We start from the raw sequence: 13603 nt of genomic DNA, 5'->3' as shown, positions 1-13603 counted from the left end.
ATGGCTGAGGAAGGCTTTCTTATCTCTTCTTGCTATTCTTTGGAACTCTGCATTCAGATGCTTATATCTTTCCTTTTCTCCTTTGCTTTTTGCTTCTCTTCTTTTCACAGCTATTTGTAAGGCCTCCACAGACAGCCATTTTGCTTTTTTGCATTTCTTTTCCATGGGGATGGTCTTGATCCCTGTCTCCTGTACAATGTCACGAACCTCAGTCCATAGTTCATCAGGAACTCTATCTATCAGATCTAGGCCCTTAAATCTATTTCTCACTTCTACTGTATAATCATAAGGGATTTGATTTAGGTCATACCTGAATGGTCTAGTGGTTTTCCCTACTATCTTCAATTTCAGTCTGAATTTGATAATAAGGAGTTCATGATCTGAGCCACAGTCAGCTCCTGGTCTTGTTTTTGTTGACTGTATAGAGCTTCTCCATCTGTGGCTGCAAAGAATATAATCAATCTGATTTCGGTGTTGACCATCTGGTGATGTCCATGTGTAGAGTCTTCTCTTGTGTTGTTGGAAGAAGGTGTTTGCTATGACCAGTGCATTTTCTTGGCAAAACTCTTATTAGTCTTTGCCCTGCTTCATTCCATATTCCAAGACCAAATTTGCCTGTTACTCCAGGTGTTTCTGACTTTCTGCTTTTGCATTCCAGTCCCCTATAATGAAAAGGACATCTTTTGTGGATATTAGTTCTAATATCTAATATCGGACACGACTGAGCGACTGAACTGAACTGAACTGATGCCTTTTGTGATGTTGGGTTCAGTGTTGCTACATTTTTCTTTAAATATTTTTCTGCTAAGGGACAGTGGAGAGGAAATTGTGATATAAAACATGGGATTCTTTTCCTCTAGCAACAAATTTTCTTTCTTAAAACACTGTGTGTGGAATATATTTGGCCATCCTATAACCTCTAGTATGAGAAAAGTGGTCAGCAAGGAACTCTAACGTGACTTACAATGACAGGGAAATGAATGTCTTTGTTGTTCTAGACCTGAGACCAATGTTGGTTTGTTAGCCTGATTTTGATGTTGCTGGGGCTGGAATTGCCTTTGCATCCCCACAGTCCTGCCATTCCAGGTATAAAATTTAAATTTCACAAGAAACATTTGCCATTAGCTCTTGAATGGGTATGTATATCATTTTATATGAATAGGATTTTGTTGCAAGTGCTATTCGGTACTTGATGTTTCTTTTTACTTAATGTTATGACCATCTCAAGTCTAATATGACCTAACAGACTCCTTACTTTCTTTCTCCGTACCTGCTCCTTTCCCATCGTCCTCAATCTTAGTAAGTCACAATCAAATCTTGGAGGTTCCTTGAAGCCTCTGTTATCCTTCCGTTTAAACTTCCCTGTAAGAGCAAAGTGCTTCTGATTCAGCCCCTAGAAAAACCCTGGGCCACTCAAGTGCAACCCCTGACTCGCAGCCAGGTACAGCAAAGTATCCCCTGCTGGTGTCTTGCTCCCTTGTTAATCCTTGCAACATGATCCAGCAGCAACCAGGGGAACTGGGAAATAGACAGCAAATCATGTCTTTACCCTACTCACAAAATAAGTATCAGAATAAGTCAAGTAATATCCATGTAATATCAAAAAATATGTAGAAGAGACCAATGGGATTATGGTTCAGCTCCCAGGATTCCAGGAATATGCCTGGGATTAATTGCTATCTTGGCTGCATCCTCTGTGTGAAGAACCTAAAAGACAATGGTTACTGGTAGCAGCAGGCACAGTGAAAACAAGGTTAGCTGTGACTGATTCACATTCCCCCCACCTGGTCTCTGAGTTCCCAAAGAACCCACAGTGACCACCCTCACTGATTCTCAGGTGTGCAAATGTCCTTCACAGAGTTGGTCATGACTCCTTCCACTCAGATTCTCAGATTTAGTCTTTTCAAGTCAATTTGATGTCCTGAACTCAACATTCTAGCAGGAAACACCCTCAAAGATGACTGTCTCCTCTTAGCCACTCCTGTTTAGTTTCTAAATATCACCAAAAGAAAAGCCTTTAGTGTCCTTCTTTCCAAGAGAAAAACAAACAAACAAAACCACATGCATGAGGCTGTTTGAGTCATTCACAGGGCCCCTTTAGGAAGGGCCACCACCACACTGCCCAGCACCCACCCTTAGTTCTCACAGGATTGACCAGATGTTCTCTGTCAGCGATTAAACCTGGAGGGCCAGTGACATCTCCAGTTGCAAGCCCCTGTGAATAAACTCATAATCTGCCATTTCCCATATAAGACCTAAGTGTGAACTTGAAACAAATAAGAGTTTATTTTGTTTCCTTTGGAAATAACACCACTGCTTTTATGAAGCTGCTTTAATTCTAGGACATTTAATAATTTTAATTTGGACAAAAATCATGCAACAATGAGGTTTTCCAGACATTGTCTTGGGTTTTGTTTTTTTGTATAATATTTGGGACACATAATCCCTTCCCTTACTCCCACCCAGGAATACAACTATCCATATTAGCAAAACTCAATCCTATTTTGTGGAGTGAACCAATGAAAAAGTCCTAGGTCCCACCCCCTCCCTCAATCATCTGGAGATGTATTGTAACCCAATCAGCATTAACCTGAGAGAATTTGTGGAATCTAATCAGGTAATGACTTCTAATTGGAAGTTAGCAGTTGAAAGGAGGGCAGATGTGATTAGAAAGTTCTATAAAAGCCTCAAACACCAAAGAAGAGACTCAGAAACTTCTCAATCTTGAGTCACTGCCTGTGTTCTCCCCCAGGACTGAGGTCTGAGCAGCCCTAGAACCACATCTGAGCCTCAGGGAATAACCTCAGGGAAGATATTCTGCCAATGGTCAGTGTGTACTGAAAGGTGGGATGTGATCTGACATGACAGGAAGAGTTTTCCTTTTCTTTTGGTTAAACAAATTAAAGGCTTTCCTTTTGCCTCAAAGTGAAGCTTTGCCTTCATCCTAAACATTTGATTTTGGCTTTGGCTTATATCATTTAAATGTCTTATGAAACAGTTCTTCTTGTTAATAAAAGACATCTAACTATTGGAAATGCTATTTCTTGACATTTAAAGTTTTTACTTTATGCACAAATTGCATTGCTTTTAAAAGGTATCTCCTTAATCCTTCCCAGTAAAGTTAACTTTGGAAACTGAGGACTGAAGCTGTGTTCCACATGAACTTCTTGCCCCATAATTTGGGCTGAACATGATACTTTAAAGGTTTTCACCCAAGAGAAAGGGAGTCAACTTGTTCAGTCTCCTGATACAAAGGTGCAAGAGGGACATGCAGTAAGCAAACAATGGAAGGAAATGGAGGAGCTATTGGTTGCCTTTCTGTCTTCTTGGTACTTGTGAGATTCTCGCTCTAGTGCCAGAAGAGGCAGAGCTATAGCTTAGTGCCACCAAATCTAGCCTGGAAGCCTGACAAACTGAGTTTCTTCCTTTCTGGTTCATCGTTTCCACGGTGATGACTTTGCCTCTGATTTGATTTCCCTGAAGAATGGGGAGAGAGACCACTCTTTGGGTATGACTGACCTGAGAAGGATGCTTTGTTCCCTTGCATTTTCACAGGATTCCATTAAGAGAAGAGTCAGGATGAGTGCTCACAACCCACCCAGACTTGTGAACTTGGCAGCAATGAGCCTGTTGAGAGATGAGGCCTTGGCCATCTGGTCTTTGGAGTATCTGCCCATGGAGCTCTACCCACCACTATTCATGGCCGCCTTCTCTCTCAGACGCAGTGAGACCATGATGGCCATGGTGCAAACCTGGCCCTTTGCCCGCCTGCCTCTAGGGGGGCTGATGAAGAAGCCTCACCAAGAAACCTTAGAAGCAGTGCTGGATGGACTTGATGTCCTGCTGGCCCAGAAGGTTCAGCCCAGGTGAGTCTGATCCAGGTAGCCTGGCAGGGTCTTGGGTGTCCTGGAAGGGACTACTGGTGTCAGGGAGAGTGAATGACCAAAGGGCAGACCAGAGACTTCTGAAAAAGCTCAGAAGCCTTGAGCACTGCTGAGATCACATTGGGAAATACCTTGCAAAAGTGTACTAGGAAGGATGGAAGACGAAAAGGACTGGAGGAAAGTGAGCAAGAGAGGAAAGAGAAAAGACAGAAGGTGATATCAGGAATGTGAAGTCAAAGCAAAGATGGGAAGTTAGAATGTTGCCTAAATTCTGAGGCTGTAGTTTCATTCAGTGTACATTTTAAAGACTCTCACCCGATCTTCTGTTTCCCCATAGGAAGTGCAAACTGCGGGTGCTGGACTTGAGAAATACTGGCCAGGACTTCTGGAACATGTGGTCTGGAGACAAGTACCATGTGACCTCAAGTTCACTTATGGCATCAGTGGCTAAGGACATGCCAAGGACAAAGCACTCCTTGGCTCCCTTGGAGATGTACGTAGATCTTTGTCTCAAGGAAAATACCTGGGGCAAATGTATCACCTACCTCTTCACGTGGGTGGAGCAGCGGAAAGGCTCCATACACTTGTGCTGTAAGAAGATGAAGATTGTTTCAAGGTCCAGGGAAACTATTAAGAAAGTTTTCCGAATAGTGAAGCTGGACTGTATCCAGGAGGTGGACTTGAATTTCACCCAGAAGCTGTCCTCCCTGGCCAAGTTTGCTCCTCTCCTGGGCAAGATGAGAAACGTTCAGAAACTCCTTCTCTCCCCCATTCATGGGTCTGCTGCTGAGGAACAGGACCATCAGGCTCTTCTGCAATTTACTTCTCAGATCCTCAGACTGCAGTACCTCCGCTATCTCCGTATGGAAGGTCCATCTTTCCTTGAAGGCCGCCTGAACCAGATGCTCAGGTGAGGGGACCAGCCCTGGTTGAACAACAGTGAACACAATAGTAAAGTATCAAGCGCATTGTCTCATTTGGTGCTCTACTGTGAAGTGTGGTAGCACATAAGTGGAGCAATCAAGGTGTGAGAAAGCTGGTATAGAAGTTCTGGAAAGAGACATCAGGTTAGGAAGCTACAAATTAGGAGGCATAGGTGTAGTGCAGGCATGTATGTGATTTCTTCTTTGGGAAGAGATATCTCTGTTCGATGACAGGTTATGAAGATGGCATTGACAAGGAAAAACCTAGATCAAGCTAAAAGAACCTTGAAAGCTCTTTTTCCTCATCTATCAAGCAGAGTACAACATACTCCACTTCCTTAGGAGGATGAATGAAGATAATGGAATGCACTAGAATATGTTCAGTAGAGAGCCTGAGACAGAGTCTCCATCAAGTGTGGACACTACTTGATTTTAGTACTGGGAGATGAGATAAACATGTTTTAATTCAGATCCTTTCAGTCCATGCTTGGGTTCCAAATGCCTATATCTCTGGCCGGGTGAGGCACTTGGAAGATGTGTAGAAACAGTAAGACCCCACACCATGCCCTGGGGTTGCCAATCTTCAGCGACTCCCATCTGGGCATCATCTACATACCTTCTATCCTGTTCACTCTCCTTTTGTCTCTGCTTCATTACTATCATCTCCAGAATCATGCATTTCCTGTATATTATTTAGTTACATTATATGCAACCCAAGACCATCTTTACAGATTGGGACTTTAAAAGTAATGAAGCAGAGACAAAAGGAGAGTGAACAATGATAGAAAGTTTGTAGATGATGCCCGGATGAGAGTTGCTGAAGTCTGGCAGCCCCAGGGCATGGTGTGGGGTCTTATTGTTTACACACGTCCTCCAAGTGCCTCACCTGGCCAGAGATACAGGCATCTGGAGCCCAAGCATGGACTGAAGGGATCTGAATTAAAACATGTTTATCTCATCTCCCAGTACTAAAATTAAGTAGTGTCCACACTTGGAGACTCTGTCTCAGGCTCTCTACTGAGCATATTCTAGTGCATTCCATTATCTTCATTCATCTTCCTAAGGAAGTGGAGTATTTTGTACTCTGCTTGATAGATGAGGAAAAAAGAGCTTTCAAGGTTCTTTTTTTTTTTTCAAGATTCTTTTAGCTTGATCTAGTCACACATGAAAATTGCAGGACTCAGCCTGGAATGAGTCTGGGCATTCTGGATATTGAATTTTATCAGATGGTAACAACAACTTGGTTTCAGGCCAGTCATTTACCTCTCAAGTGGAGGTCACTTATCACTCTGGTTTCCCAGAACTAATTACTTGTTTTTTATCTTTTTCCTCCAGATGCCTGAAGATCCCCTTGTACAACATCTCAATAACCAACTGCCTGCTTACAGAATTAGACTTGACCCATCTGTCCCAGAGTCCGAAAATCTGTCAGCTAAAGGGCCTGAATCTGAGTGGTGTTACCCTGACCAACTTTTGTCCCAAGCTCATCCAAGGCCTGCTAGAGAAAGTTGTGGATACTCTTGAAGAGCTGAACTTAAACCTGTGTGGGATCACGGACTCCCTCCTCACGGCTCTTGTGCCTGCCCTAAGCTGCTGCTCCCAGCTCAGGGTCTTCAGCATATGTGGAAACCTCATCTCCATGGCTGTCCTGCAGAGTCTCCTGCGTCATACTGATGGGTTGTCTGCTTTACGTCTAGAGTTTTATCCTGCCCCTCGGGAGAGTTACAGCTCTCTGGGTATTCTTAACCAGGAGAGACTTGCCCAACTAAAAGCTGAGCTTTGGCAGCTCCTTACAGACTTAGGACATCCCAGGAAGATTTGGATTAGCCCCAGCCCCTGTCCTCACTGTGGTGAGGACGTGTGTGATCATCTGAGGCCCAATGCATAATACTGTAATACCTTGCCTAGCTGGTTGCCTCTATCAGAAGCTTTCTTCTGGACACTTGGAAACTGAAATCTAGTAGATAGGTATATTATGAAGGGAAAATACACCCATGATTTCTGATACCAGCTCAGTGTCATTGAGAAAAGCAAACGTGATCCAGCAAGGGTGCAGGATTCTAGAAGCATATGTTGACTTGGGGAGTTTGGGATTTATTTAGAGACATGTTTATGGAGTCAAATATGAACCTAAGTTTCTGGAGGTTCAGTTTGAGACACACAAGTTTGAGTTATTTCTGTATGCACAATTGTAGAAATGATCAGAAATAAAGAGACCTTCAGTGTAAATGAATAAATGCTGACCATGATATTATTCTGATTTCTGTGTTTACATCTCATGGATCTCTAGTTACTGATGGTGGTGAGGGAAGCACTTTGTTGACCATGATCTGAAACTCCATCATTCCCTAGTTATATTTTCCCTTTCACTTTCTTTACTTAGTTCTGTGGGTTAATACAAACAACAAAGGAAACATACTCAGTGGTCCTCAACAACACATCTCTGTCATGGGTGGGAACTGATATGCATGTTCCTATGAGAAAAATTCTAAAATCAAACAGGCATGAAACATGGTTTTATTACATTTATACTACATTTCAGAAGTATATCTTTTGAATGCTAGTTCATGTCAATAAAAGTTTCATTTTATTTCCATAACACTTATTGGTCTTCCTTATTGAGGAAGATTAGTATAGCATGTTTTGACATTAGCATATCAGATTGTATAATAAAATAGCTGTAATACACAACATATAACATATACTTATCCATCTGTTTCCACAGCTCCCCACTATCTGCTTCAATCAGCTGCAGATCCATTATAACATATTTATTAAAATTCTCTGGATCTCCTGTTTTACTAGTCTATTATGATGCAGAAAATATTTCCCCTTGTTCCCTCTTCTCATATCTAGAGTTGCACTATTATATTCTCTATATGGTTGTAGATACAATTGATGGCCTTAAGATATTTAGCTATGTCTGAAGCCAGGGTTTCCATTGGGTATTGCAGGAGACACTAATTTTATACACTAGATGGGCTATAAGATATATAGCTCATTACATTTATAAATTCATTAGTGTAATGTGAGGAGATGTAACACAGTGAGGAGAGACACAAGACATAAATAAATTGAAAACAAGTTAGGACAAATTAAAGAATGACTAGTGAAATGAGTCGTCGTCTGGTGGCAGTAATTCATCAAGTTCACAGAGGAGCCTGCTGGAGAAGCCAAATTCTGCAGGAATCAGGTAGAAAGAAAAAGATAAATGCTTCATCTTCGTTTACAAAGGCATAGGTTATGAATTTGTTGCAGGTAAAAAGAAAAGTTTTGTGGAAAGCAAAGTTTATTATTAGCATGTGTAAGTACCATTGAGCTGAAGTTGGCAGCATAAATAATGCTTTCCAAACCAGTTTTTGATCTGTTCATTTGTTTTAAAAGAAGGTACAAAGGTTAGTTATTACATGGATGCATTTATCTCCACTTTCTATTTTTTTTTTTAAATATATGTCCCAAAGTGGCTTTTAATAAAAGTTCTGTAGGGGTGGGAGGTAGGTTCAAGAGGGAGGGAATATATGTATGTTTATGGCTGATTCATGTTGCTGTACAGAAACCACAACATTGTAAAGAAATTATTCTAACATACAGGGTTATCATTATAACCTTTATATAACCTATAACAGGGTTATAATGATAACCCTGTATGTGAGACAGCAAAAGAGACACAGAGGTATAGAACAGTCTTTTGGACTCCGTGGGAGAGGGAGAGGGTGGGATGATTTGGGAGAATGGCATTGAAACATGTATAATATCATATAAGAAACGAATCACCAGTCCAGGTTCGATGCAGAATACAGGATTCTTGGGCTGGTGCACTGGCATAACCCAGAGGGATGGTATGGGGAGAGAGGTGGGAGGGGGGTTCAGGATGGGGAACACGTGTACACCCATGGCAGATTCATGTTGATGTATGGCAAAACCGATACAATATTGTAAAGTAATTAGCCTCCAATTAAAATAAATAAATTTAAATTTAAAAAATTAAGAAAAGAAAATGCAGAAACACCAAAAAAAAAAAGAAATTATTCTCCAAATTAAAATACAATTTTAAAAGAAAGTGAGATCATATTCTTTGCAACTAATGGAATCTTGAAACACAATATCATTTGTACAAAAGTAAAATGCATATTCTCAAAAGTAAAATTTAAAAAATTCTCTAAAGTTTTCCAATTTAGAATTTTCTCCAATTTAAGGATTTATTGATGAGTAGCATTTTAATAACAATTTACACCGATAAAGATGCAACAGGCATTCCACAAGACAGTGCAAATGATGTACCCTTCATAAGCTCTAGAAAGCTCCCTCCCACAAAATGGTCTAAGAAAGTAAAAAGTCCTTTTTATACAAGTTGGTGAAACAAAGATTGAGGTGACAAAGGTCTTTGAAAGTTGGCACTTTCAAAGGCTGCTCGGAATCCCAGTCTATTTGACTGATTGTCAGATGTGCAACATATGTGTACCTTCCTAATGGCAGTGAGCAAGATATCAATAGGGGAAATAAACCACCTAAGATCAGGTAGAACAATTACATCTCAAAGAAATAGGGAGATAAATGCAAGTTACTCCTAAAAGGACTTTTGTTTCTTTAAGGTTAGAATTCTGGAAAAAGTATTTTATCAAGTTGGCTTTTCCTAACTGTGTGTGCAAAACTATCAAATTTGGAATGTCAAAAGAACCCCATTTGGCCCACTATTGTCATGGGGCTGAATAAAATTTTCCTTCAGACTTAAAGCTGTGTCTGTCTATAATTTTCTTTGGCACAACTTCCACAACTGATGACTACTCAGGAAAGGTTCTGAATATCCCTCAGATTCCCACATACCTGAGAATGACCAACTTGGAGTCCGGCCACTGTTGGAGTTTCTCATATTAGCCCACGAGTTTTCTTCAGAGAATTCTTTTCTGGTTGATTGACTGATTCCTATTTTTGGCTGTGCTAGGTCTTCACTGCTGCGTGGGCTTTCCCTAGTTGTGGCGAACAGGGCCTGCTCTTAGTTGTGCTGATTGGGCTTCTCACTGTGGGGACTACTCTTGTTTAGGAGCACAGGCTCTAGGGTGCACAGGTTTAAGTTGTTGTTGCCCACGGGCTCAGGAGTTGGAACTCAAAGGCTCCAGAGTGCAGATTCAGTAGCTGTTGCCCTGTGGCAGGCCAGATCTTCCTGGGCCAGGGATTGAACCAGTATCCCTGCATTGTAAGATTATTCTTAACCACTGGACCACCACAGAAGCCCCAAGTTTGTTTGTTTTTTTTTTTAAATTATTGAAGCATAGTTAAATAAGATTGTTGTGTTTAATTTTTACTGTAGAGCTTCTTCAGAGTGTCTTCACTTTGGTGGCCACAGGTGTATAAGAATTGTTCAGGTATCAAATAATGGGTGGGTGAGATGCATGGAAAATTCTTATAGAATAAATGGTCTCCCTTTATGCATGACCTTAAATTTCAAAGAAATCTTTATATGATGTATCCCAAAGTAGGAGTCACCCCTGAATGTGGTGGAACATTAAACACCAATAAGAACTTATGTATTTAGTGTAGAAAAGTTGTTGTTATTTATGAAGAGAAAACAAGAATTTTATTTCTGTGCCTAAGGTGTCACCTTGATCAGAATCTGTGTGGAACTTAGCTAGGTCTGAGGAAACAGTAGTGATCTAAATATACTTGAAAAGCGTCCTTTGAAATTATGGTTTATTTGACTTCTAAGACCCCTGAAATATGGCTGGGAAAATTTGTCATCTGCAAAGTGTCCTCAGTGAGAAAAGAAAAAGAAACTTAAAGAAAACCTTTCCTGGTAGCACTTGCCTTTGGATGACAGGGTTATTTGGGACTGAGCCAGGTTTATATCTTCTCTGGCTCCAAGTTCCCAAAGAGCCCAAAGTGCAGGAGTAGCAGCAGCAAGTTGTCCAATTTACCTCTGAGTTTCTCAAGCTGCGACATCTCCAGTATCTCTATCTGGACTCTCCTTCCTTGAAGGCTGCCTGGACCAGATGCTCAGTGAGTGTGGACCACTGGCTGGGTAACAGTGAACACATCACTGGCATGCCAGGTACACAGGGTCCCTAGCTGCTTTCTCCTGAGCTGTGGTATCACCTCACCTCTGAAATTAAGGTAGAAGAACAAGCAGGGACACCATACTAGGTTTTCCCTCATAGCCCAGTAGGTAAAGAATCAGCCTGCAATGCAGGAGACCTAGGTTTAATCCCTGGGTCAGGAAGATCCCCTGGAAAAGGAAATGGCAACCCACTCCAGTATTCTTACCTGGAGAATCCCATGGACAGAGGAGCCTGGCAGGTTACAGTCCATGGGGTTGCAAGAGTCGGACACGACTTAGCAACTAAACCACTGCCATATTAGAAAGCTAAGCATGGGGTGGTTTTGATCCAGTGAGGGTGGACATGAGTTCTTCCTTAAGAAGGGAAATCTTATGTCAGATGACTTAGGAAAACAGGTAAGTGAAGAGAGCATTAAAGAAGGGAAATCACCTCAGACCTGAGCAATTTTAAGAGAATTTCTTGGAAATTTCCTGGTTGTCCACGGTTAGGACTCTATTCTTTCAAGGCTCAATGTCCAGGTTTGATCCCTCATGGGGGAAGTAAGATTGCATAAACTTCATATGTGGTACAGCCAGAAAAAAAAAGAAAAAGTGAGGGAGAGAGACAGAGAGAAGAGCTCTGTGCTCACAAGGTTTCTGAACACAATGAACTTATTTCAAATTACTAGTCCCTAAAATGTTGTCTTTTGCTCCAGGTAAGTTAGTTAATCTTTAAGAAATGCATGATTCTAAGAGGATGGAATTAGAGCAGAAGCCAGAGATCATACAGAACTGCAGATGGTTTACAGGTGATGTGGAGATGGAATGTCAGGCTAAAATTAGACTGGTCATTCTGGGTACTGACCTTCAGAAGGCTGTTAGTATGACTTTGACTTTGGGCCAATCACCTATCTGACAACTTTAGCTCAGCTGCCTTCCTGGTTTCTCAGATCTAATTGCTGGTTCTCTCCCCAGATGCCTGAGGACCCCCTTGGACCACTTGGCAATAACTAAGTGCTGGCTTACAGAATCAGACCTGACCCATCTGTCCCAGCACCCAAACATTCATCAGCTCAAAGGCCTGGATCTGAGTGGTGTCACCATGATCAACTTTAGTATTGAGATCCTCCACGTTCTTCCGGAGCAAGTTGCAGCCACCCTCTAGGAACTGAACTTAGAGCAGTGTGGGATCACAGAGTCCCAACTTGAGTCCATCCTGCCTGTTCTGAGCTGCTGTTCCCAGCTCAGGACCTTCAGTCTGTGTGGGAATGTTCTCTCTATGGCCATAATGGAGAAACTGCTGAGTCACACCGCTGGGCTGATCAACTAAAGTGAGGAGTTTTATCCTGCCTCTCAGGAGAGTTACAGCCCTCATGGAGCCCTCCACCTGTGCTGACTGGCCCAGCTTTGGGATAAACTCATTGAGATTATGCGGGATTTAGGATTTCCAAGGGCCATCTGGCTTAGCTCCAGCACAATGTCTTCTCTGGGGCAATAAAACATTCTATTCTGAGGAGCACTTTCTGTACCACTGTTATACATCTGCCTAGTTGGATACATCTGTCAAAGCTTTCCTCTGGGCATTTGGAAACTAAAATCTAGGCAATAGATGCATCATGAAAGTAAACCAATCCATGATTTCAGACATCAGCTCAATGTGAATGGGAAATGGAAAGCTGATACAGCGGAGGTGCAGGATTGCAAGGTGAAATGTAGGCTCTGGGATGTGACAGAACTTTTGGGAATATGTGTTTATACAATCAAATATGAACCTCAGTTTCTGGAGCTGGATACAGGTTTGAGACCCACATGGTAAAATTTTCCCTGGGTAGATATTTGTAAAGCAATTGTTAGAAATAGAGACCCTCATTGAAAACTGACTGCTGCCTTCCATGATCTATTACTCTCTTTTTCAGTTTATACCTCAGCAATCTCCAGTTAGTGATTTTTAAAAAAGGCACTGAGTTGTATATGATCCAAAACCTTACCATTCCTGCACATTCTTTATTCTGTCTGGAGGGTCTCTTACCTCTCTGCTTATTTCTTTCGTTGTTCATAAGTTAATAGACAAAATGGAGCATACTCAGTATGGCGGTCAGCAAGTGAAATGAAAGTCATTCAGTTGTGTCTAAGTCTTTGTGACCCCATGGACTATAAAGTCCATGGAATTCCCCAGGCCAGAATACTGGAGTGGGTAGCCTTTCCCTTCTCCAGGGGATCTTCCCAACCCAGAGATTGAACCCAGGTCTCCTGCATTGTACGTGGATTCTTTACCAGCTGAGCCACCAGGGAAGCCCAAGAATACTGGAGTGGGTAGCCTATCCCTTCTCCAACAGATCTTCACTCTGTAAGAATCGAACCAGGGTCTCCTGCATTGCAGGTGGATTCTTTACCATCTGAGCTACCAGGGAAGTCCAGCAAGCCAAATGCTAAATTCTGAAATTTGAAGCTGATAAAAGGGTTATTTACAAGGCAATCATGAGGAAACATGAGAAGTCTGAGCCCTATCACTTCAAAGGCAGGTGAGTAGGGATATTTATGGGTGCAGAGTGTAAGGAGCTCAAAGGGACAGGGCAAGGTGATTGAAGGCAGGAAAAAAGGTGAGGAAATCACAGCTTTGTGCAGGTGCATCTGAGTTACATGCTTTTTTATGGAATACTTGTTCAGAAGATGGTGGCATTAGTGTGATCTGTGGATGGAGTTTTTGGCTTTCTTCTGAAAAAAAAAAAATCATCTACTGTACATTTATGCAGGCCCACTTGAAA

General features: G+C 41.8%; 1 pseudogene; it reads left to right on the top strand.

Moving 5' to 3' along the window:
• LOC104996128 overlaps positions 1-12003 on the top strand; it is a 39227-nt pseudogene extending 27224 nt beyond the window's left edge.
• The last annotated feature ends 1600 nt before the right edge of the window (positions 12004-13603 follow it).

The sequence above is a fragment of the Bison bison genome, unplaced genomic scaffold, assembly GCF_000754665.1.
Source record: "Bison bison bison isolate TAMUID 2011002044 unplaced genomic scaffold, Bison_UMD1.0 scf7180017864289, whole genome shotgun sequence".
Lineage (NCBI taxonomy): Eukaryota > Metazoa > Chordata > Mammalia > Artiodactyla > Bovidae > Bison > Bison bison.
Note: the sequence above shows the minus strand (reverse complement) of the source record. Positions and strands in the feature narration are given on the sequence as shown.